The following is a 23,349-nucleotide window of genomic DNA, read 5'->3' on the forward strand; positions in this document are numbered from 1 at the left end:
AAATGAATAAATAGAACTAAATAAACAAAAAACTACGAAAAAAAAAATGTACCTTGCAATACTTTGGTAATAGAAACTCCGTGTACAAACAGCTAGATAAGGAGTTTATTACAAGCTCACAGTAAAATAGTCTTGCCCGTCTAGGCTGTCTGCTATCAACTGATGCAATAACGCCGTCTTCAGGCGTGGGAAAGCATGCTGTCCTAGCAAGATTAGTGGGGGCATGTATGCATTGGGGGGGGACATATATACATCGGGGGTAGAGGACATATATACATCGGGGGTAGACATATTGTGGAGGGGGTACAAAAATGTCAAAACAAAACTTCCCTTATGCATGTCCCTCTCCAAATGTCCCTACCTTTCTTTACGCAACATCCATTTTCTTCCTTCCTCACCTCTCTTTAATTTTACCTCCAGTTTCCATCCCTCCATACCCATCACCCCGACTCTATTTATTCGATAACCTAGCCAGAAATAACATCTCTTCCTTTACTCTTCCTCTTACTCCCTTACTTAACCTTTTGGCTATCGTACGCGATTTCCGGTTTGTTCCTGAAAGGGCCCCCATTTTCCACCAGAAAATGAAAGTACATATTTTATATTTTCTTGGTATTTCCTAAGTTGACCTGACCATGAAGTTTCAATATCTACCACTGAAAATGCTTGGAAACTGTAAATATACTCGAAATTTATTACGGTATTTCTTACTGAAAATATACAGTATATATATATTTTTTTTTTGACAAGCAGTTTAAATGATATTCAGAGTTTGCCTGAAGTACAAATGTTAATTATAAAGTTCCATAAAAATCATATGTTTACAACTGTTGTGTTTTTGATACCTAGAAACGAAACCAAAACATTAGTGAAAATACAGAAATCAAATACAATAGTGATTGGAACTGTGTTGCATATTCTTGCATATAATTATTGCATGAACTATAATTATTGCAGGAACTATCAGACAATAATGAAGAACAAATGATAGTTTTATGGTATCATTTAAACTCCAAAAATACATGAATTTAGGAATGTGGTATAATAATTATAAAACTGAAAAAATAATAATAATTTACCAGCTACTGCTGGTCAGTAGTGTAATTATACGATGCATTCAGTTGCACATTTATTACTGTAGGACTACTGTTCTAACATTTACGTACTACGTAACTTACCAGTAAAGTTAGTGGATTTTGAGGTGGAAAGGGTGCAGCCTTCCTGTGTAGCGAGAGGGTAACAACAACCGAGGATCCAGGCAGACATGTATTTTGATACAAGTTTGTATTTGCTTTCATTTATCAGCCTGCTTATGCACACATATTTTTGTGCACTGAATTAAAAGTTACTTGTTGTCTTACACTTATTACTGAGTCGCTTGAACCACTGTAAGATTACCTCCAAGTATGCTAAGGAGATGATACGCTGATTGCGAGCGTCATAAACACATGCACATTCTCTTGCTATACGACAAAATATCGCATTATTTCATATATCACACTGTTCTATAATTGTTCACTGTTCATCTGTAACAGTATCACGTACGTAACTTATCAGTAAAGGTGAATCCCGAGGTGAAACAGGGGTAGCGTCCCAAATCGCCATCTCGCGAGAAGGGCTCATCACATGTTTACATCGGTAGAGATGCCAGAGGCCACCAGAAAGTCCGATGAGCATGAATGCAGGGTTGCCAGGTCATGCCATAAATGGCATTTTTTTTGCCAGAAATCTCGTGTTTCCCGAAAAATTGCCATTTTTTTATGGCACAAAATAATTGATCCCATAAAAATGCCATAATTTGTAGTCGGGTTGCCATTTTTGCCAGAAATTGCCAGTGATATCCAAATTTATCGTGGGCGAATTAAAAATTAAAATTCAATATTAAAAATTCTCCACTGCCTTTATTTATGATTTTTGATTATATAGTCTTCAGTCACGCTGCCTTAGTTATGATGAAAATAAGAAATAAAATGGGAAACAAGCTTTTAAAGAGCATCTTGATGATTTGGTCACATTTAATGTTGAATAATGCCTGTTGCAAAGATTTTCTTGTTCCAGAAGAGATGCTGAGAAATTTCAATCATAGTATGTTTGAGAGTCAACATGAGGAATAGGATAGCAGTGCAGCTGAAGAAGCACTTCAAATATTGCCTGAATTTTTTCAGAAATAGGTGTCTACAGTAGGTGTGTGTCTGAGTTGCAATAAAACATGTGAAATGTATGGTTAAATTTCAGTTCTATTTTCATTTTTGTACATTTAAAAAAGACAGCCATTTTTCTTTTAGTTTCTTGAATAAAGTATATCAAATATATGGTTTATTTTCAGTTTTCTATTTTAATTTTGTAATTGCCATAAAGACTGCCATTTTTCAAAACTAGTTTGCCAGAAAATGCCATAAATCACATTCATAGATATCACATGAGTACTGCAACACCTGGCAACCCTGCAGGAACGCTCGTTTCAGACCTCGATGACTATCGAGTTAAATAGGGTGGTCCAAAAAAATTTCCCAAGCCGTTGACTAAAGTCGAGCACGGACCCACTAGCAATATTTGCCTAGTTCAACTTTACCCACGGTTAGTAGTTAAAGGGTTTCCCTTATTCATCGTACCTATCCATTCTCTCCTCACATCCTACCTACTTTATACACGTATTCTCTCCTCACCTATCACCTCGACTCCTATTTGATACCCTAGCCTCTCCAAACACACACACACACACACACACACACACACACACAATCCCTGACGCATCTCCCTTTCCTCCAAACAACTCTTTCATTACGCAAATTTCCCTTTTTATTCCTTATGTCTTGCCTGTCTTACCCACATGCCACATTTTGTCTCCCTCTCATTACTCATATCCCCACATTAACACCCTAACTTAATACCTACCATTCCTTCCCTCTCCCTTCCCCTTTCAATTTTGCATCTTTACTCCATTTCCTCAGTCATCTCCCTAGCCCAGTCACTTCCTGCATCTTGCCTGTTATACCTACATATACTTTCTTTTCCTCTGGCTCCTTACTCGCTGGCCTAGCTCCTCCCCCCTCCCCGCAAAAAATACGCCTTTCCCTTTCCACTCATTCCACCACACATTCTGTTTATTTTATGAACACATTAGATTTTCTCTCACTTCTCAGCATCTCTACTTCTTAGTTACGAATTATTCCTTGCCTTATTCTCTTCCTTTTCTTCCTCCTTTCTCTTATTAAGCATCTACGTCCACTTACTTCTCACACCTTGTCTATTTTGCCAACAAGTCACTTTCTTCTCCCTACCCATCACCATCAAACCCTTTCCGATACCCCTACCCCCCCAAAAAAAAAAATACATGCATTTCCCTTTTGAAAAACAACCCATCCATTAAGCTAGTAACGTGTTGGCTGTTTTATCTTCAAACCACTTTTTGCCTCCCAACACTTTACCATAGATCCTTACTAGAGTCCTAAAAAGAAAAGAAAAAAAAGCTCTTATTTCCTATGCACATGTCGCTTTTCATTTATCCCACACATTTTGTCCATTTAACAATATAATACACTTCCCCCTCTTCTCCCTCACCATGACTTCTTGCACGATCCTTCTCCCCTCCCCCCCACCAAAAAAAAAAATTACCTACGCATCGCCCCTTTGCACCAGACAACCCTTCCATTACGCAATTCCCCTTTCCATTCACTCTCACGCTTTGTCTTTTACGTGCGCGCTACATGATCTCTTCCTGTTCCTCACCCACACCCTGACCTAACAATTACCACACCACAGCAAATAAATAAAAATAATAACAATGAAGGAAAAAAAAAAAAAGGAAAGAAATAGATAAATGTTGATGATGATGATGATGATGATGAACAGCGCCGAGAAAGCAGGTAATCCTCTCCCTTATACGCATCATCCCTTATACGCATCATCCCTTATACGCATCATCCCTTTCCCATTCACTCCCTCACCCTTGCCATTCACCCCTAACCTCTCTCTCTCTCTGTCTCTCTCTCTTTCTCTTTAATGGGGGTTTACGCAAGATTCCTTTTTTTTTTCTCCTTTGCCCTACGGAAACGCCAACCAAAAAGAGTGAAAACAATCAATGTCGACGAGAATGTTGCTGCTTTCACAAAATTGTATTCGCTGAGAGAGAGAGAGAGAGAGAGAGAGAGAGAGAGAGAGAGAGAGAGAGAGAGAGAGAGAGAGAGGAGGGGGAGAGAGAGAAATATATGACTGCATATGTGTGTGTTCCGTATGTATATTTGTGTGTATGTATGCCTGATCATTAGCACGTGCATATTCGTGGCGAGTGGAGGTACTTGTATAATTATGCTTTTAGTGGCGTGAAGTCAACCTACTCTGCCACTCCCCAAGGCCAGTAAACAATATAATAAGACGAGACTCAGAGACCCACACAAGCATATACTTTTAGATACTTTTGCGGTCACGCCCGTCCTTCTCTAAACTCAAGCTATTACCTGGAATTACCTGTACAAACCTGGCCCTCCCTCAGTGCTCGGGGAGGCGGAAGGGAAGGAACATAGAGAGCAAGGACTATTAGGTATAGGGTCTAGAAATTGCTTGATATTTATTTCGCATAGGTCTATCATCCTGTTATGGGAGAGGGAGTGCGATGGGCGACTGGAAGATATTTAGTTCAAGGTAAAACTCTTTCCAAATCAACTTTTCCTTTTTTGTTTTTCTTTTTTTTTTCTGTCACCATTGTTTCCGTGCTTTTGTGTAAGCCTACTATCCTGTCATCGGAGTGGGAAAGGGAAGGGTGACTGGTATACAATACGGTTCAAGGCTAAAAATATTCTCTTATCAGCTAACAAGCGTTTTTTTTTTTTTTTTTTTTTTTCACAAATCCCACTAAAATTCATCTGATATCAAGTAAACTATTTTCTACTGCAAAGTTCACTCGTCACTGTAATTACTTTAACCTCAGTGTGCGTGTGCTTTTGCCATTATCCAGTCGGCCTACTAAGAGTGACACGGGCGATGAGTGCCGCAGATATTCAGTTCAAGGTGAAATGATCCTCGTATCAACAGTTTAAGCGCATTGTTTATTCACACAACTTTCATTCACCAGTGCCTTTGTGTCTGGATATTACTGTGCCATTGTACGGAAGACAGACTGACGGATGATTGCATATAACCAACTCAATGTAATATTCGCCTCATATCAAGCAGGTATATATAAATCCATAAAAGAAAGCGAATTTCTCCAGGTCACATACCGGTACATTATTATCAACATCCTCTCTTGTATTTTCTTCTTTTAAATAACAGAACAGAGGAAGGAAAAACAAATGAATAAAACAAGTAATCCATACACCAGGTTACTGGTGTCCTCCATTCATAAGTAATCTGTAAAAGCTGGACTTGAACAGCTGTGGGTTGAAGTTTGGGTGTGAGAAACAACTCTGGGCAAGCGAGTTCCAAAGAGATACAGTTAGAGGAATAATAGATTTCTGAAAGGCGGAAGTTCTGCAATATGTCAGTGTGACATTCCAGTCATAAGCGCTACCAGATGCCCTTGTAGCACGGGGGAAGGCATGGAGGGTGGCACAATGGATGCAACTTCGTCTGAACATTTGCCATAAAAGTATCTGTAAAATAATGCAAGGGAGGCAACATTCCTACTTACCTGCCGGGGAGATAGTTCATTTGTAACAGCAGAGTAATTAATAGTTCTAACAGCTTTGTTCTGAATTTTGTCTAGTTATTTTAGTGCAACCTCTCCACATCCATTCCACAAGGGTGAGCAATACTCCAGCTGAGAGCGCACATGGCTCTTATAAACTAAAGCTAACTTCTCGTCCGTGAAGAAGCTACAAACTCTGTACAATAATCCAGTTTCTCTGAGGCGGTTTTAGCAAATGATCTGACATGAGAGGTCCACCTGAGGGCATTGTTAAGTGAAACATCGAGAATTTCAACTAGGGGGACAGGTGGGTGATAACAAACAGCATAGTCAGTCCAGTAATGTATGAATATATTCTATGCAAACTTCTTTATCATCATTAACTTAACCCGTTTAATCCGACCCCAGGCAAGGTGTAGGTCCATAGGCGTTGTACAAAATAATTTTATGGAGCAACAACCTGGCCATACATCCCTCTTGGCAAGAATCTCTCAGGGATTCAACCTAAGGCGTATACGAACTCCTGCTTTTTACACCCACAGCAGCCTTTCAGGGATTCAGACTAAAGCGTAGGGCATCTGATTTTCACTTGAATGACATTTTAGACATAGGAGTTTTTTTTTTAATTAAATCATCATCATCATCATCATCATCATCATCATCATCATCACCACTATCATCATATTGTGAAAGCAAATATCGTAAGCACTGGAGACTAGTTACTAAAACTCAGAATGGTCTCCCGTCAATGTCGTAATGAGTGTGTTTGGCCTCCATTGTCAATTTGTATGATTTATGGCCATCCCGCTGTATCTGCTGGCATGGTGGTTTGAGGCTCCAGTCGGGATCAAGGGCAGGTGTTGTGCGTATCGGTTTGAAATTGTAAGGAGCGACTGAAAGCTTTATACTGATCATGCACAGGTGTGTAGTGCGTGGGACTGTTCGACCTCTGGGAACAGACAATAAAATATATGTCTAGAGTCGGAAACATAAAATATAAGCAACAACAAAATAATAATAATAATAATAATAATAATAATAATAATAGCTGCAACAACAACAATGTCACCTGAACCATATGTCGGCTACATTAGTCTTTTTGGTATGATGGTGTCTGTATGATTTTTTTCTTGCCACCACCAGATGCACTCATTTATGATAGGAGACACCCCCGTTGTGAAAAGCTTAACATCCTAAACTAAAGTAATTTAGTCTCTGAACCCTACATCTCATTAAGGAAAATACGTGTTACTGCTTCCAGTTTGTTCATACTTCCGGCTAATTATTTTTACTATTGCCATCTCCAAGTGATTTTACTCAGCTTAACAAAATCAAATTATAATGTCTGGACAGTTCAGTTAATACTCCTGCTGTCTCCATATGATTATAAACTTAAGAGCGATTTTTCAAGCACTCGGGTTTAGACAGATACGAGTATTCTTCCTTTTCCCAAATTCTTATTTAGTTCATGAAGAATACTCAAACTGGACGGGTAAGATACGGGGTTTCCTTAACCCTTTCACCATGATGATACCCACTGCAACTGAGCAAATTGTCTGGCAGTAGCAAGACTAAAATATGAGACGTCTGATAATCGTTTCATTTCGATGGTGCCTTTCTTCTCTTATTCTGAATATGCGATTTTATGCAGCTTAATACTGTCAGTGAGAAAGAGAGAGAGAGAGAGAGAGAGAGAGAGAGAGAGAGAGAGAGAGAGAGAGAGAGAAGGGAAGAGGGGACTGAAGCCCCAGGCACGATGCGGATACAACAGTTATGACAACAGCAAATATATCATGGTTACACATCGTCTACAAACAGCTGTCTTCACACACACACACACACACACACACACACACACACACACACACACACACACACACACACAACAAATACGTGTTAATACTACTTTGTTTTTCTCTGCATGTAATTACTGGGTACATAAGGAAGCGCTACTGTAGACTTTTTTCACTAGCACAACAATCGCACAGAGGTCAGGCCGTAGAGATGTGGGCTGCTGGTCGGAAGGATGGGAGACTGATCCAAGGCTGAGGCGGGAAACATCTTGAGGATTTGAATTTCGTTGATAAATACTTAAATGATCCTCCTCGAGACCATGAAGGCCCATTGATCTCATTAAACACACACACACACACACACACACACACACACACACACACAAAATTACACCAGACATGAATGAAATACTCCTGGATGGATTCAGTATGGGTGGTGGGTACCTGTATCCAAGAGGTGACATGAAAAGGTATGTGACGCCATCTTTTGTAAGCAGCAAGATTCATGGGAACGGACTGTATCTGCACATGCCATTGGATGATGATGATGATGATGATGATGATGATGATGAGGAGGAGGAGGATGCCATCAGTTACTCGGAGTGGATCATCATGGTGTCACTGATGGATATAAAACTGAGATAATCTGTTCCCTTACACTCTCTCGGAACTCTGCTAAAGCCTGATGAGATCTTGGTTAACTAACTTAGATCAATTTACTTGGCCGGAAATATCACTTCAGTAGCTTGGAACCACACACGTGTAAAGGACCTATTGACCGCCGCAGCCAAATTTACATCATGCACATTCGCATCATCTACATCATGTTCATTCATATCCGTGTTCACCAGTTACATCCACATCATCCACAATTACATTATACACATTCAAACAGTCCCCATCCACATCAACTATATTCACATTATATAGCCTACATGCAGATAGTCCCCATCCACATCTTCCCCATCCACATCAACTACACAAATACAGTCATTTACATTCATATCATCCATAATGGCCATCCACATTTACATCATCTACATTCATGCCATCCACATCATTTACATCGTATTACATTCATTCACATTCACATCTTACACACTTCAATGCATATCATTCATATCACATCACTCACTTTCACATCGTTATCCATATTCTCACCTGCCTCATCCACATTCACGTTATCTACATTCAAATACACAATCACACCATTCACTTTCACATTATTCAAACTTTTAACATAAAATTTACACTTCCTAAGTTCAAGAAGTACCGTACATTAACATTTCAGGTATCAGGATTATTCGAGGTTGTTTCCAAACCCTTAGCCTGATGAGTTTCTCAGAATAAATTTGTTGGTGTAGCAAGAACTAAATAAGAAATCATACTGAAGGTGTTAAGTACAGGGTGATCCCTAGATAGCGCTCCACTAGGAAGCCGCGTGGCAGTATTTTACGTGTTGCAGGGACGGTTCAGTTTGCTAGTGTGGGTTAAGTTGTGGCAATGGGAGTGAGAAATGTATAAATGATGCAGGGTAGATACAGATAACACTGACTGCGCCGTCCCCACAACTTAAGAGAAACAGTCTAGTAGAGTGAAAATGATGTGTTATGTATGGGCCACCCCATATGTCAACTTTCCCCTCTCACTCCTTGATTTTTCTTTAGCTGTATTAAGATTAACTGCTGATTGGTCTGCGTTGATGTCTGCATTTACGAGCCAGGTCTGTTTACTGCTTATTACACCACTCACCTCTGCCAGGGTGGTGTTAACACTTGCTAACATGGACACACCTAGGTATTTCATTAGGACTAACACCAAAAGATTTTGATCAGCTTATTACGCCACTCCTACATTTCCCTCTGGCTTTGGATGTACTCTTGCTCCTATGGACTACTTTATACTAATATATATAACTATACGAATAAGGCCAAATGGTTGCCTATAATCAAGGAACCATTTAATACGTTGAACAGTAACTATATAACCAATAAATGGACGTCTGATGATGTAGTTAAGGCGCTCCAACCGGATATGGCCAAGAAGGGTTCAAGTTCTAGGAGTGGGCTATGGTGTATCATTCACATAAAGCTGCTCAGGAACGACTGACTGACCATTCTCGCCTTCCGTGTCTGGAGTGGTTGTCCATTCACGAGTCCCTGCTCTTTCAATGAGGCATAAAAAGGAATGGATTATGGATGTATAGATAAACATTTCCCGCGGTACCTCGATCAATTTTTCTTCGCTACTGTGGATATGAGAAGAGTAAACATTGGTAAACAAAAATTTAACCCGTTCCTGCAATAGCTGTCGTTTTCTTTAGTGGGAAAATAAAGGTATAACTATCATTTATCTGTACTTCTGGTTTCCCACTCGAGAGTTGTCGTCGAAACTGAAATACAATTTTAGTCCGTCATTGCATTTGTTCTTCTCGATTAACCATAATTTGTACAAGTATTACCTAGCCCTCTGCCATCCTTCACCGAATTACCAAGGTTTCTTAACACGAGGTACAATCACACGCAGCCTCTTTGCTCATCCACCTTCAGTACATGCTAATTGTGGCGACCCCCTAGCGTCGCCGGGTCATTATTTACGTCCCCGTGGTCATTACGGCGAAGGTCTGGTGTCACTAGAGTTGTTATTGTTGTGTTGCTGTGTAGTTAGTGCTATGCTGTTGTTGTTGTGTGTGATTAGCGCTGTTGCTACTGCTGTGTGGGTGGCTGCATGACTTTCAGGCACCCCAGACTGTGTAAGTAGGTCAAGATGTGGCCTCACTTGATGTGTGTTATGCCGGATGACAAGGGTGCAGATAGCTCATCACTGTTTGCACTCTTATCACTCACTACCAGTGGCGTCACCAGGGGGGGGGGGCTAGGGGGAGCTTAGTCCCCCCAAATCAAGGACTCAGTCCCCCAAAAATTGCAGCTCCCCAAAATAATAATAATAAAAAATCATCAGCTTACATAGTATGCTTGCAGCTCGGCATTGACCCATCTAGCTTTCCCCCAACCCCCTACCCCCAATCCACTTTTATTCGTGCATCCATATTAGTTTAATACAATATTATTTATAGCTATATAATGTGATTAGTTATTCACAATTTACGTAAACCTGACTCAAATCATAATAGTTATAATATATTAGTTTTCCATATACTTTTTCCAAGCTTGGTTTTCTTTGAAATATATTTATATGCAAGATTGTATTACATTTATCAGACTTTATATATTTACAATATATAATATGGTATATATTAATCACAGAGCTTTAAAATTGGATTATGCAGTCTAAAATATCTGATCTATGCAATTTTTCACAAATTCGAATGTGTAGAGTATCGGAACTCGGAATGTTTGTTTACATTGAGAAGTGTCTGTGAACTGTGCCTAAATCCTGTATTGTTTTCGGTTTTATTTGAATGTATTGGTTTCAGTGGCTCTATAGACGTTACTACATTCCGGTATATTGCTAGCCACCTCACTTTACCTGTTCATTTTTGTTTATACAAATATGAGGTCTAGACTATACTCTATACAAAGAGTCAGCAGTACTTAGTTGGTTCAGTCGACACTCGACTGTCAGAACTGAATGCCATTTCCCTTTTATAGGCTATTCTACAATAATACATTTGCGGATATCAGCCAGCAGCCACTGAAGTGATGAAAAGGTCATCTAAAAATCCTCAGGGACAGGGTGACATAAGGAAATTCTTTCGCACCCACACCTCCAAAGATGACTCAGATGAGTGCCAACAAAAAGTGGCTGTTATTGGGAATGAGGTGCCAGAAGCAACCCCAGATTACCCCAAAGCTGAACCCATTCAGACATGTGTAAGTAGCCCTATATCAAACTATTTCAGTAGTCATTTTATGAAGCTTAGGCCAGGATTTTTTTTAATTGATTTATTTTTAAATTGGCTAGGCCTAGGCTATTTATCATTGTTGCAAATATATTGTCCTAAACGTACAGAGTGGGAAAGTACACTAAAACTCTGCCTGTCTGTCTCTCGTCTATAGGCCTCAAAAATGCCCCTGAAACTGCTCAATTTCCGAAAAAATTTCCGGGGGGGCTTACAGCGCCCCCCCCCGTACCCCCAGCTGCATAGGCTGGCTTCGCTCACCCCCCCCCCCCTTCTACCTACACCAGGGCTACAGCCCCCCCAAAATCTGAACCCTGGTGACGCCACTGCTCACTATTCTCACCTTCTCACCCTCATCACTCATTATTCTAACCTCCTCACCCTCATCACTATTATCCCCACCACTTATCCGTCACAACACCTTTACCTCATCACTTACTATTCACCATCACACCCTCATCACCCATTGCTTTTACCACTCGTCACCTCACCCTCACCACTGATCACTACACAATTACCATTCCTTACTCATTCCCACACACTCATCACCCCACCGTGACCACTCATCAGTATTATCACTCACCACTCATCACTACCATTACTACTCATTACTCTTGTTAGTCATCAATCTCTTCTCGTAACATCAGTCTCACCATAAGAGGGCTAATGGTGACCGTGTTATCATACAAAGCCTCCTTACTCCACTCTCAGCTGAATAACATTGTACCGCGTTATCTGAAATGGAATGCCAGAGTTGTTCCGACCCTGAAAGGACTAATGAGATTTACCAAGCTAACAAGTAATAAATAAAAAGGATTGAATCTCGTTTCATAAATTCAGGACCTGGGTGTGTACATGAACTACTGACCATGAATATACAAACAGCATAATATTATTTTTTTCAAGTATGAAGGACGTTGTTTACTCATTTGCTCACTCGTTCACATACGCAAGGTAACTCGTTTAGACACAGAGAAGGGTAAATACAGTGTAAATAGTCTCAAAAACTCTTAAGGTGGGTATTAATGGCAATTTCATGAGTTCGCTGCATATACAGTATACAGACTATCGTATTAACCAGGCAAGTTAAAAAAAAGACTGTAATTGAAGTCTGTGTGTGTGTGTGTGTGTGTGTGTGTGAGAGAGAGAGAGAGAGAGAGAGAGAGAGAGAGAGAGAGAGAGAGTCACGCTCAAAAGGGCAGGCAAGCAGGGAAGGTAAATATTGCACCAAGGTGGTAAAAACTTTCACCACAAATTTATTATTAACAAATACAGCTGGCAAATCCGACAAACAGACACATCAGTGACACTACTAATGCTTCTGATATATGAACAATAATTACGCAAGAGAGGAGAGAAAATAAAAATGAGGGGAGAAAGAGGGGAGGGTTAGTGGATCGGGCGGAAGAAATGGGAGAGGAAAAATGGAAGAAGAAAGAAGAGAGAAGAGAAAAGCGGGAATAGGAAAGAGGGCAAGGAGGAGAGAGAAAAGGGAGAAGTGGAAAGCAGAGGAGAAGAAACAGGAAAGGGGAACAAGAAAAAGAAGGGAGGAAACGGAAGCGAAAAATATTACCGAGACTGAGAGTGGACTGGGAAACTGAAGGTTGCGGTTTGAAGTGAAGAGGTGCAGCAGAAGCAAGGTCTGAAATTACAGTATGGGTGGTCTTGAAATGTGATTTAGGAAGAGACGATGCAGAAATGGAACCTGACTAATGGACGGGTATAGGTAAAAGAAATGGCTAATGGAGTTTGGACTCTGAGGGACTTGTAGTGTGGTGTGGGAAAAGATGGGGCAGAAATGAGGCTTATATACCGTAATGGACGATACCGACTTGTGGTAGAGAAAAAGATGGGAAAGAAATGACTCTCGAATTATAGATAATCTTGGAATATGATAAATGAAAAAAAAAAGGTCAAAAAGCATATTCGAGCACAAAGGACGATGGTAAGGATAAAGACAGAGCAGAATAGGGATCTTGATTATGGATATTATTAAGTGTGGTAAGAGAATATATGGGACATAATGGGGGTCTCGAATTATGAACTATCTTGGAGGGTGGGAATGGAAAAAGTGGGGCAGAAAAGGGCCTAAAATTGTGGGTGATTCAAGAACGTGGTGGGGGAATGGTGAAAGTAAAATGCAGAGGATTTATTGGGATGGAGGAAGGTCAATAGGGGAATGAGGCGGGGTTATGGATGGGTGGGTGGGTGAGTGGGAGAGGGAAGAGCTCGCAGGAAAAATCAAGGTTCATGGAAATTAATGGTTTTGTCGCTATAATATCAAAGTTGTGATTAATGTGAAGGTAGCTGAAATTATTAGGAGTGGGGGAATGAGAAATGGGTGGAATTAACGGCATTGTTGTTCCCTCTCCACTTCCATCCCGTTGAGAAATGTGGATTGCTGTGACCTGGGGCTACGACTAAATGTTGATGTGGTGGTGGTGGTGGTGGTGGTGTGTGTGTGTGTGTGTGTGTGTGTGTGTATGTGTGTGTATGTGTGTGAGAGAGAGAGAGAGAGAGAGAGAGAGAGAGAGAGAGAGATCATGTACTCTATCTGTGTGTTTGTGTTGTGTTTGTATGCTTGTATCGTGCTGCGTTGTCTTGTGCTGTACTATATGTGTGTACTGCGTTGTGTTGTGTTGTCTCTGCATACGTGTGTGTCTGAGTCTAATGTCCTTGTTTCTGTGGCAGTGCGATTGCGTGGACGTGTCTGCATAATAGACATCAACAAGTATCTGTGCCAGTGCGTGTCTCTGCCTGTGTCTGTTGTTGTCCCTCTATTGTGTACATAAACAATGAACATGTTTATGATCTTGTGTGTCTGTGCATGTCTGTGTATTTCTAGCCCCTGTGTCTGTATATTTGTGTGTGTGTCTGTATCTCCGTGTATGGGGAACAGCTACAAAAACTCAACGTTCTGACAAACTACAATATCTTCATCTCCCATCACCACTACGCTGGGGAGGAGGTTGCCAGGTCTTTCAGTGGTGTTTGCTCTCTATTTCCTGCTTGTCCGGCTGACAGAATGATTGTGACTGATTATAGCGAAGCGTGAATGATCGGCATTTGGTGTGTGTGTGTGTGTTGAAATAAGGCATCCAAGCCATCGTTTTCGGTGTAGGACTACCAAGGAGCACATAGGATACCCACATGCCACTCTACCAACGTTTGTAATGGAAAACAATAAAATTCGCACAACCCCCCCCCCCCCATATGTTCATACCAGTTCCTACACATCTTCAAGCATTTCTCCCCCCACCTTTTGGCAGACACATGAATTACGGAAGGAATGGAAAGGAGCTAAAATGAATTCGAGGTGAAAAAAAAAAACTGTAATAAAAACACAAACCCACACTATCGCTTCAGTAAAAAAAAAAAAACATTGTATTTTTAACGCGTAGAAAAAACTGTGAGCCAACGCCATGGAATTTGTCCTCATACGAATTTCTGCAATTTTCTTTTATCGTGGCGTACGGATTGCACTGCTAACTCGCCAACGTCATGGAAGAAAATTAGAGGAACGACAATAGTCTTTATAATTAGACCTGGACATTCGATAATTAATCCTTTTACCACTGTCTTTTGTATTTGACCTTATTACGGCAAAACAATTTTACTTCGCTCAGAAGAGGCTTTAGGAGGTAAAGGAGGTTAAAAACAACCTCTTTTACCGATAACCCCTTCAGTACTAAGCCGTCTTTCATATTTTCTTCTCTTAGTACCGCCAGGCAATTCTAAGGAGCTTAGGAAAAACTGTTGGTGATGAAGAGGAAAATAGATACTCGAGAACAAAGGAATACCGGACTGCAGGTAGATCAAAGGCAAAATAGTACGAGTAATTAATTCGATGAAATCCTTCAGTACGATGGCTTCTGTGTTTGGTTTGCTTTTATCTTCAGGCGATTTCAATAACTCTAAAAAGAAATCTGGCACCAAACAAGTTAATGAAGGCTACAACTAACCTCGCCAGATAGAAGACTCTCTTTTAAGTCAAGTAAGACTGTCTAGGTAGTAAGAACAAAATTTAATTGGCGTCAAAGTTATGCAGATGATTAACGAAATTTAGAAAACGGAAAGGACACAAATAAAGGAAGTATACGGAACAAGAGAGACGAAAATGAAGAACAGGCAGGGCGAAAGAGAGGTAAGATGATGAAAGTGAACTATAGAATGGGCAGAAGTAGGCTGAAAAAAAGTAATTGCGGGCAGCCCTAACCTAAAGAAGTAAAGAACAAAGAAAATAACATCACAAGAAAAAGAAGATAACTGTGATAAGCTGCCTGATCCATACTGGGTTGAGGTTGGTTAAAATTAAGCAACGAGGAAGTGAAGGAGAGAAAATAACCCACTGAAAAGGAAGAAGAGAATATTTAAAACAACAGAGAAAGGAGGTAGTGCCGAAGGTAAGTGACAAAGGAGGGAAGGAGAGGGTGGTGGTGGTGGTGGGCGAGGGGCTGGGTTAGCGTGGGACCGTAATTACGTAGGTCGGGCGGCTCTCACTCGTTCATGACAGTGCAGTATTCCCCAACCAAGCCGCTCATCGGTAAGCAGCCACTGAAGGTCGCAAAGACGCAATGACCCCTGCGGGGAAGGGGAAAGGGAAGAGGGACTGAATGAAAGAGGGGAGAGCGGGAAGGGGGGCGAGGGGTGGAGGATGGGGTTAGATGAGAGTGAAGAGGAACAGGGGAAGGGGGATGTTTGATATGGAGAAAGGAATGTGCGGAGAGGGAAGGGGGACTGAGTGAGAGGAAAGTGGAGCAAGGAAAGAGGGAAAAGGAAGAGAAAGAAGGAGGACGGGGGATAGGAGGGAGATGCATGAGAGGAAAGAGAAGCTGAAAGGAAAGGGTGATGAGAGGATGGGCAGGATGAGAGAAGAAGGTGATATGAAACAGGAAAGATGAAAGAGTGAAAAGGAGAGCCGAAAGGAGGAGCAGATGCTGGATAGGAGGAAGGAGAAGGAAAGAGAAGGAAGGACGAAGGGTAGGGCAAGAGAGAGATAGACATGGAAAAAAGAAAGAGGGAGGGAGGAAGAAAGAGAGGGGTGGGGCGAGGGAGAAAGGGGAGATGAGGGTATGGATAAGGGAGAGGTGGGGGAGAGTAAGAGCGAAAAAATTAACTAGAGAAAGGGGGCAGGGCGAGAGGGAGAGGAAGAGGGGATTGGTGAAAGTGGAGTGGGGGAGGGGAGTAGAAAAGTGAAAGAGGGTAAATAGGGCGATGGAGGGAGCAAGGAGGGAGGAAATGAAAGGCTGGAGGGGGGCAGGGTGAGTTGGAGAATTGGACAGGGTAAGAGGGAGGGAGGGAGGGAGGGAGGGAGGGAGAATGGCAGGGTTAGGGAATGGGGACGAGGCAATCAGGAGGGTGTAAACAGAAGGGTGAGACTATCAAGGTAATTAGGGAAGTGAGAGGGACCATTGTACTAATTTGCCATGTGTGAAAGGGGAAAGGGATGACTAGAGGGAGTCAGGGTAAATGGGACAGGGTAAGGGGAAATGTGGGAAGAACGAGAAGGAAGGGGAGGAAGAAGATAAAACAGGAGTATCACGGTGACAGGAAAGGGGTAAGGCGAGTGTGAGAAGAGGGCAGTTAGAGAAGAAATCGGGGTGAAAGGGAAGGGAAGAAAGATGAAAGGGGGGGGGGAAACAAGGTGACAAGGAGAGGCAGAAAACGTGAAAGGAAGAGTGAGGGAAAACGGGTACAAATGAAGTGCAAAGGAAAGTCAAAAGCAACCATTTAGTCTTTTCGATGTTGTTGTTAATGGGTAGGCTACAAGCAACGTAATTATTCCGAGTCAAAGACAAGGAATGGCAAAGCAATAAGGCTGCCCCACTACCCATCAATTCCCCCCACTCCCCGGCGGATGCCGACATATAAAAATGAAAACTGAAGGAATACCATGTAACACAGAAAAAGCTGTAAAGGAAATTTTATACGATAGGGTAAATAGAAATTATATTATACACTATTTTAAGTAGTCTTTAGCACAGGAGGAGAGGGTAAGATAAGCATGGAGGTGTAGGCTAAACAGATGGATGAGGGGATAATCAAGGTAGCTGGGAAAGTGAGAGGGGGTACTGCATCAATTTACCATACCCAGGAGGGGGGAAGGGGGACGGATAGGAGACAGAGTAAGGAAGGTAAGGGGAAGAGACAGTGGAAGGCAGGGTGAGGGGGTAGTAGTGGCAGGGTTAAGGAAAGGGAGAGGGGGACCGAGGATGAAGGACATATTATAGTAAGGAAGGACAGACTAGCCAAGGGGAAGGTAAGGGGTAATTAGAGGGAAGTTGGTATTGGGGCAGGGGCTCTAGGGCATAATGGAGATGTAAACAGAAGGACGGCAGGAATATGAAGGTAAACAAGGGAGAGGGTGTATTGTACTAACCAATCAGGCCAACAGAATGTGAAAGCCGCTAAAACCGTCGCGCTCGCCTCTGTCCTTGTCTGTTGCACGTCCCATTACAGGAATCAACACGCTCAGGCTCGTATGACTGAGGAGGGAGCGAGAACGAAAAGATGAGAGGAAACCGACATAATGGATTAGATGAGACAGAGAAGAAAAAAGAGGAGAGGGAAGGAATTGATTAAGTGAGGCATTGAATAAACATGGCGTTCGCCGGAATAAAACAGGAGAGCTGTTCCGATTATAAGAGGGTTTTGGTGACAGTATTAACTCATTCAGACTCCCGTACTTACTCCCGTGAAATAAAATTCTCTGGTACCTCCATCCTTCTATCCTTCCATCCTCTTCTGTTTTTCTTTCCTTCATTCTTTCCTTGTCCTTCTGCCTTCGGGTGACTTTACACTCCCTCTTCTGTCTTTCTTTCCTTCATTCACTCCTCTTCCTTCTGCCTGTGGGTGACTCTACACTGAATGACAAGCCAAATGGTTTCCTGTACACGCTGGGTGGTAACCATATAACCAGATTTTGGAGTCTGGTGGTTTAGTGGATTATTAATGTGCTCCAGTCGGATTGAGCCGGTGAAGATTTATATCCACGGAGTGGTTGGGGTTGACTGCTCATGCAATGCCACTCAGGGATGAGTGAGGCTGGTCACTCTCATCTTAAATGGCGGGACCAAATGACTTGCCCCAGGCTCCTACGCTCCTCTTGGGGCAATGTAGGATTGGATGATGGATGGATGGATGGATTGCTTTGAACACAATACTACAGTTGTCTCGACCGTGAGACGGTAAATGTATATGGAATTTATCAGTAAAGGCTCCGCCTTAGAGTGAAAATAGGACGCATACGAAAATTGACAGTAATGAAGGATTCCGACCAAGAGTAATGAAGGTTTGCAAATTTTTAAGTATGAATACTGGCGAATGTAGCCTAATCCTTGCGTGTGATTACGTTTATTACTATAATCTTACTACAGCAGATTGATTGTATTAATCTTAGGAGACTTCTGGTGCAATATCGCCTTTATTATACCCTGTCTATAGCTGTATGATCCTGCTAACCTTTAGGGGAATTGTCTTTTCTCTGTTTTATCTCCTTCCCCTGTACTCTTCGTACTCTGCCTGTTGTCTGTCACTCAGAGACACGTGCACAGAATGACAACCCCGAAAAAGGAGAATTAGTGTGCGTTCACTAAATGAAGTCATGATCATCCCTACGGTTTGGTGAACACATCAGTTGTGCACAACCTTCAGACGGAATTGTGACGATAGCTGTTTAGATGAATTGCTGTTGTGATCAAAAGTTCGCCGACATTTCCCTAACAAATTTAGTGACGGAAGGAGTTGCATGACAAGTCCTAATATGATAGCAATATAAAACACACAGCAAGAGCTTTAGTAAGAAGGGTACGCAATGACATATGAGGAGTAATGAGAAATATGGAAAGACTGTAAACAATGCAGGCAGGAAACTGTCGTGTAAGAAACGATGAAACAAAGACACGAATAAAGGGAAGAGAATGAACAGGGGAAGACGAGGTAAAGGGAGTTAAAAAACGGATGGGGTGCGAAAAGGGATGGAGGGGACGAAAAAAAATAATAACAATGAAAAGGACGGGAAGAGGAATGGAGGGAAGGGAAATGGGATAAGTCAAACAGGGACAGAATGGGTTGAAGTTGACAAAAACAAAGGCGGGAGGGGGAAGAGAAGGTGTGTGGAGGGAACTAACAAGATGGGAGGAGGAGGAGGAGAGAGGCGGCAAAGAAAAGGAGAGGGAGGCAAAGAAAAAAGGAGCGAGAGGAAAGAAAGGGAAAGGACAGCACAGGAGCAGAGAAATATGGAAGAGGAAAGGGAGGGGGAGGGGAAAGGAGTAGCAGAAGAGAGGCGGAAAGGAAAGAAGGGAGGGAGGGAGGGAGGGAAAGAATGGGGAAAGGACAGTACAGGAATAGAGATATGAAAGAGGAATGGGGGGAGGAGAAAAAGAAGGGGGGGGGGGCTGGCAAAGTCAAGAGAAGGAGAGGAAGAGACGGAGTGTGAGGGAACTAGTAAGAGGGAGACAAGAAGAGTGAAGTGAAAATATGGATGGGAAAAACAATGCAAAGGAAGAGAGGAAAAGAAGTGGGGGAGGGAAATGGAAGGGCAGAGATGGGGAGGATGAGGGGAGAAAGATGACCCTAACAAGGACAGTAAGGGTTAGGGGCCGACAGAGACAAAAGAGGGGGGGGGGAGGATGGGGTGTAAGGGAACTAACAGGAGCGAAGGGGTGCTGATTTATGAGGGGGGGGGGAGGTGATAGAGAAAGGGTGAGGGGAGAGACAGATGATAGGAAGGAGGGAGGGGGGGCAGGGTAGGGGAAAGGGAGAGGGTACGACTGAGGGGCAGGTAAAAAGGGAAAGGCAATATGATGGACGATAGAGGAATGAACGGTAAAAACAGTAGGCTGCAGGAAGGCGAAGAAGAAGGAAAGGAAATACAGGGAAAGATGGAGAAGAGGAGGGAAAAAAAGGAATCAAAAGGAAAGGGGATGATGGACAAGGGACGAATGAGCGAGAAAGACAACGGGATGAAGGAATGGGAGAGGAAGAAGGAGAGGAACGGTAAAGAAAAATGAAAAAAAAAGGAGAGGGAACCAGAAGGGAGAAGGAGGATAGGAAGAGGAGGAAAATCGGAATACAGTGGCAAGAATGGAGGGAAGAGAACTGCGGATGGGGATGGGGATGGGGGAGGAAGGAGTAAAGGATGGAGGGAGGGGAACGGCGGGGCGGACGGGGAGAGAAGGAGAAAAGGATGGAGGGAGAGAAGAGAGGGAAGGGAGAGACGGAAGGGGATGGGAAGGGCGGAGGGAGGGGATGAACCAAGGCCATTAGCATTCCAAACAGTCACCTGGAAATTTACTCTCATTTGTCTGAATTTGTCGAACGTGGGAAGGAAGATGGGAAGGATCAAGGACGGGAAGGAAGAGAAGAGGAATTGGGTGAGAGGGGAAGAGACGAGAGGAGAGAGAGAGAGAGAGAGAGAGAGAGGGAGAGAGAGAGAGAGAGAGAGAGAGAGAGAGAGAGAGAGAGAGAGAATATATGTAGAGAGAGGGGGGGGGGGATTACAGAACACCAAAGTGAATGCAGCATACAACCCATAAACGGGTCACAAAACTCACGCACAGAACACAATGCCCACAAAGACAGAGAACAGATCCCACAAACAGGCCATAAATTCCACAAGCAGAGCACAGAATCCAAAGAAACGGAACACAAAACCCACGGACACAAAGCACAAAACTAAACAAACACATGATACCCCATGACACACACACAAAATACATGGGGCCCAAAAATCCGAAATCCAGCTCAAGCACTCGTAAAAAGAGCACAGAAAAACACAGATACAGCAGAAAACCTCAAAGGAATGCAAATTCCAATAACAAAAAAAAGCACACATAGTACAAAAATGGTGCACAGACATACAAAAATGAATACAAGAACAAACAGATCACCAAACCCTAAAAACACGAATCATAAAAAACAGACACAAATCACGAAAACAAATACATGACAAAACCTCACAAACAATAATAGTACAGCACCCACACACTCACAACAAATCCCCTGCAAGAGCAACCTCCCCTATAGCACAAGCCTATGAAGTGAGCAAAACCCGCACTGAGCACAAACCCATCAAAAGAAAACAACCCATTTAACTGAGCACAAAATCCAATAAACCCAAGCCTGGCAACACCGACGATAATTACTTGGCCCCCTCCATACTGACAACGACCATGTATTATAATGTATGTTAGTCTGGCTGGGTGGCTAATTCCCTCCCTCCTCCACTGTTACAACACTAGCAGCAAGAGATCGTCTGGCAACACCGCTCACGAGCCGCTATCAGGCAAGGAGGAAGCGACCACGGCTGTCTGTTATTGTTGCCGAGACTCATGAAAAGGGAAGGTGTGATGATTCACGAGCGGGAAGGGGTGTGGATGGTTACTGAGGGCGTGGATTTACCGGTGTTTACCAATGACGATTATGTAGCCCTGGGTTGTCATATTGCAACGTTTATTAGAGTAGTTTTCCCAAGATGTATTACACCTGTGGATGGGAAGAGGGGGATGGGGACGGTGGGAAATGATGCAATACAGAGTATGCGCTTCATGTGCATCGGAAAGTAAAGTGTGTGAAACCTTGACTGCACAGGCTTTCGACAAACACTAACATTTTTAATTCAATTAATCCAATCATTAAATTTTCAAATGACATGCGGTACCTCTTTCGGTATTAACGATAATTTCATTTGTCCATTGCCATATTTCCAGTCCACTTCCTATCTTCTTGCTGAAAGGCAACTCTTCTCGTGGGCTTATCCTAGTGCTCTGTCTGTTCAATTCTAGGGGGAAATTTACATCCTCTGCACTTATTCCTTCCATCCACATATTGAACAACTCGACTTCAAGCATCTCGGAATCAGTCCCATTCCAAGGAGTATATATATATATATATATATATATATATATATATATATATATATACAGAGGGTTCCATATTTCATTTTCTTTTTATTCTTATATGCACATTTCCTTTGGAATTCTACCTATTCCGTAGCACAGACACCAAAAATGTACTTCCTTATCTAAGTGGTGTCAGTCAAGATAAAGCTACAGTATCACAACCGGAGTCCCGCTACACTTCGCGAAATACATCATAAGGACTTTATTACCGGGTATTATTTCGCGCCCTCGTACACTGTGTCTAGGTTTTAGATAACTGCTAACCATAACTCCTAGTTCTCTCTCACACCCTGAATTGCTGATTTCAGTAGTATCTGATTTGTATTTAATGTCTGCGATAGGCTTACCCACGTTAGGGACCGGTACTTAACATTTATCAACAAAAATTTCAACAGGCAATCCTCTGATCCTATGCGCAATATATAAAGGTTCCTTTGAACGTTATTGGTCACTTGTCAAAGCAATTATCCGTCGTACTTTGTGTCATATATATATATATATATATATATATATATATATATATATATATATATTACATACAGTATATATATAAACATGAGGACCAAGCTCTGAAACACTAAGTTAGTTAATCCTAAATAGGTCTTGATGCCACTACTTATTCTTTATTTTCTTCATTCCTGTCGATAAAATTTAAATCCTGAACTACTTAAAAATGACTTTGGATACTAAAGGATGAGTAAATATGAGGGCAGGACTGTGAATGAAGACTGTGGTATGTAGGCAGGTGAAGGAGCGAGTAACAGTGAACGAGTGTTGTTATAGAAGCATGGGTTTGAATGAAGAGAGTGCTGTGAAGGCAGATGAGCGAATGAGTGGGTGAGCAAGCGTGGTTGTTGGAGCATGAATGTGAATGAAGACATTGGTGTGTAATCAGGCAAGTGAGTATACGAACGTGAGTGCATCTGTTGACGCAAAAGTTTGAACGAAAAGTAGTGGCATACTGTAGGGAGATGAGTGAGTGAGTGAATATTATTGCTAAAGAAAAGTGTGAGTGAATACAACAGTGTGTACGGAGGCGGTGAGTGAGTTGGTGTAGCTGTTGGAGGATGGGTGTGAATGATTAGTTGTGGTGTGTTGGCAGGTGAGTGAGTGTAGTTGCTGAAGCATGGGTGTGAACAGGAATGTGGGTGAAGGTTGAATCATTTC

Source organism: Coenobita brevimanus, chromosome 70, assembly GCF_032717465.1.
Source record: "Coenobita brevimanus isolate Jiangsu-jjx chromosome 70, ASM3271746v2, whole genome shotgun sequence".
In the NCBI taxonomy this organism is placed as follows: domain Eukaryota; kingdom Metazoa; phylum Arthropoda; class Malacostraca; order Decapoda; family Coenobitidae; genus Coenobita; species Coenobita brevimanus.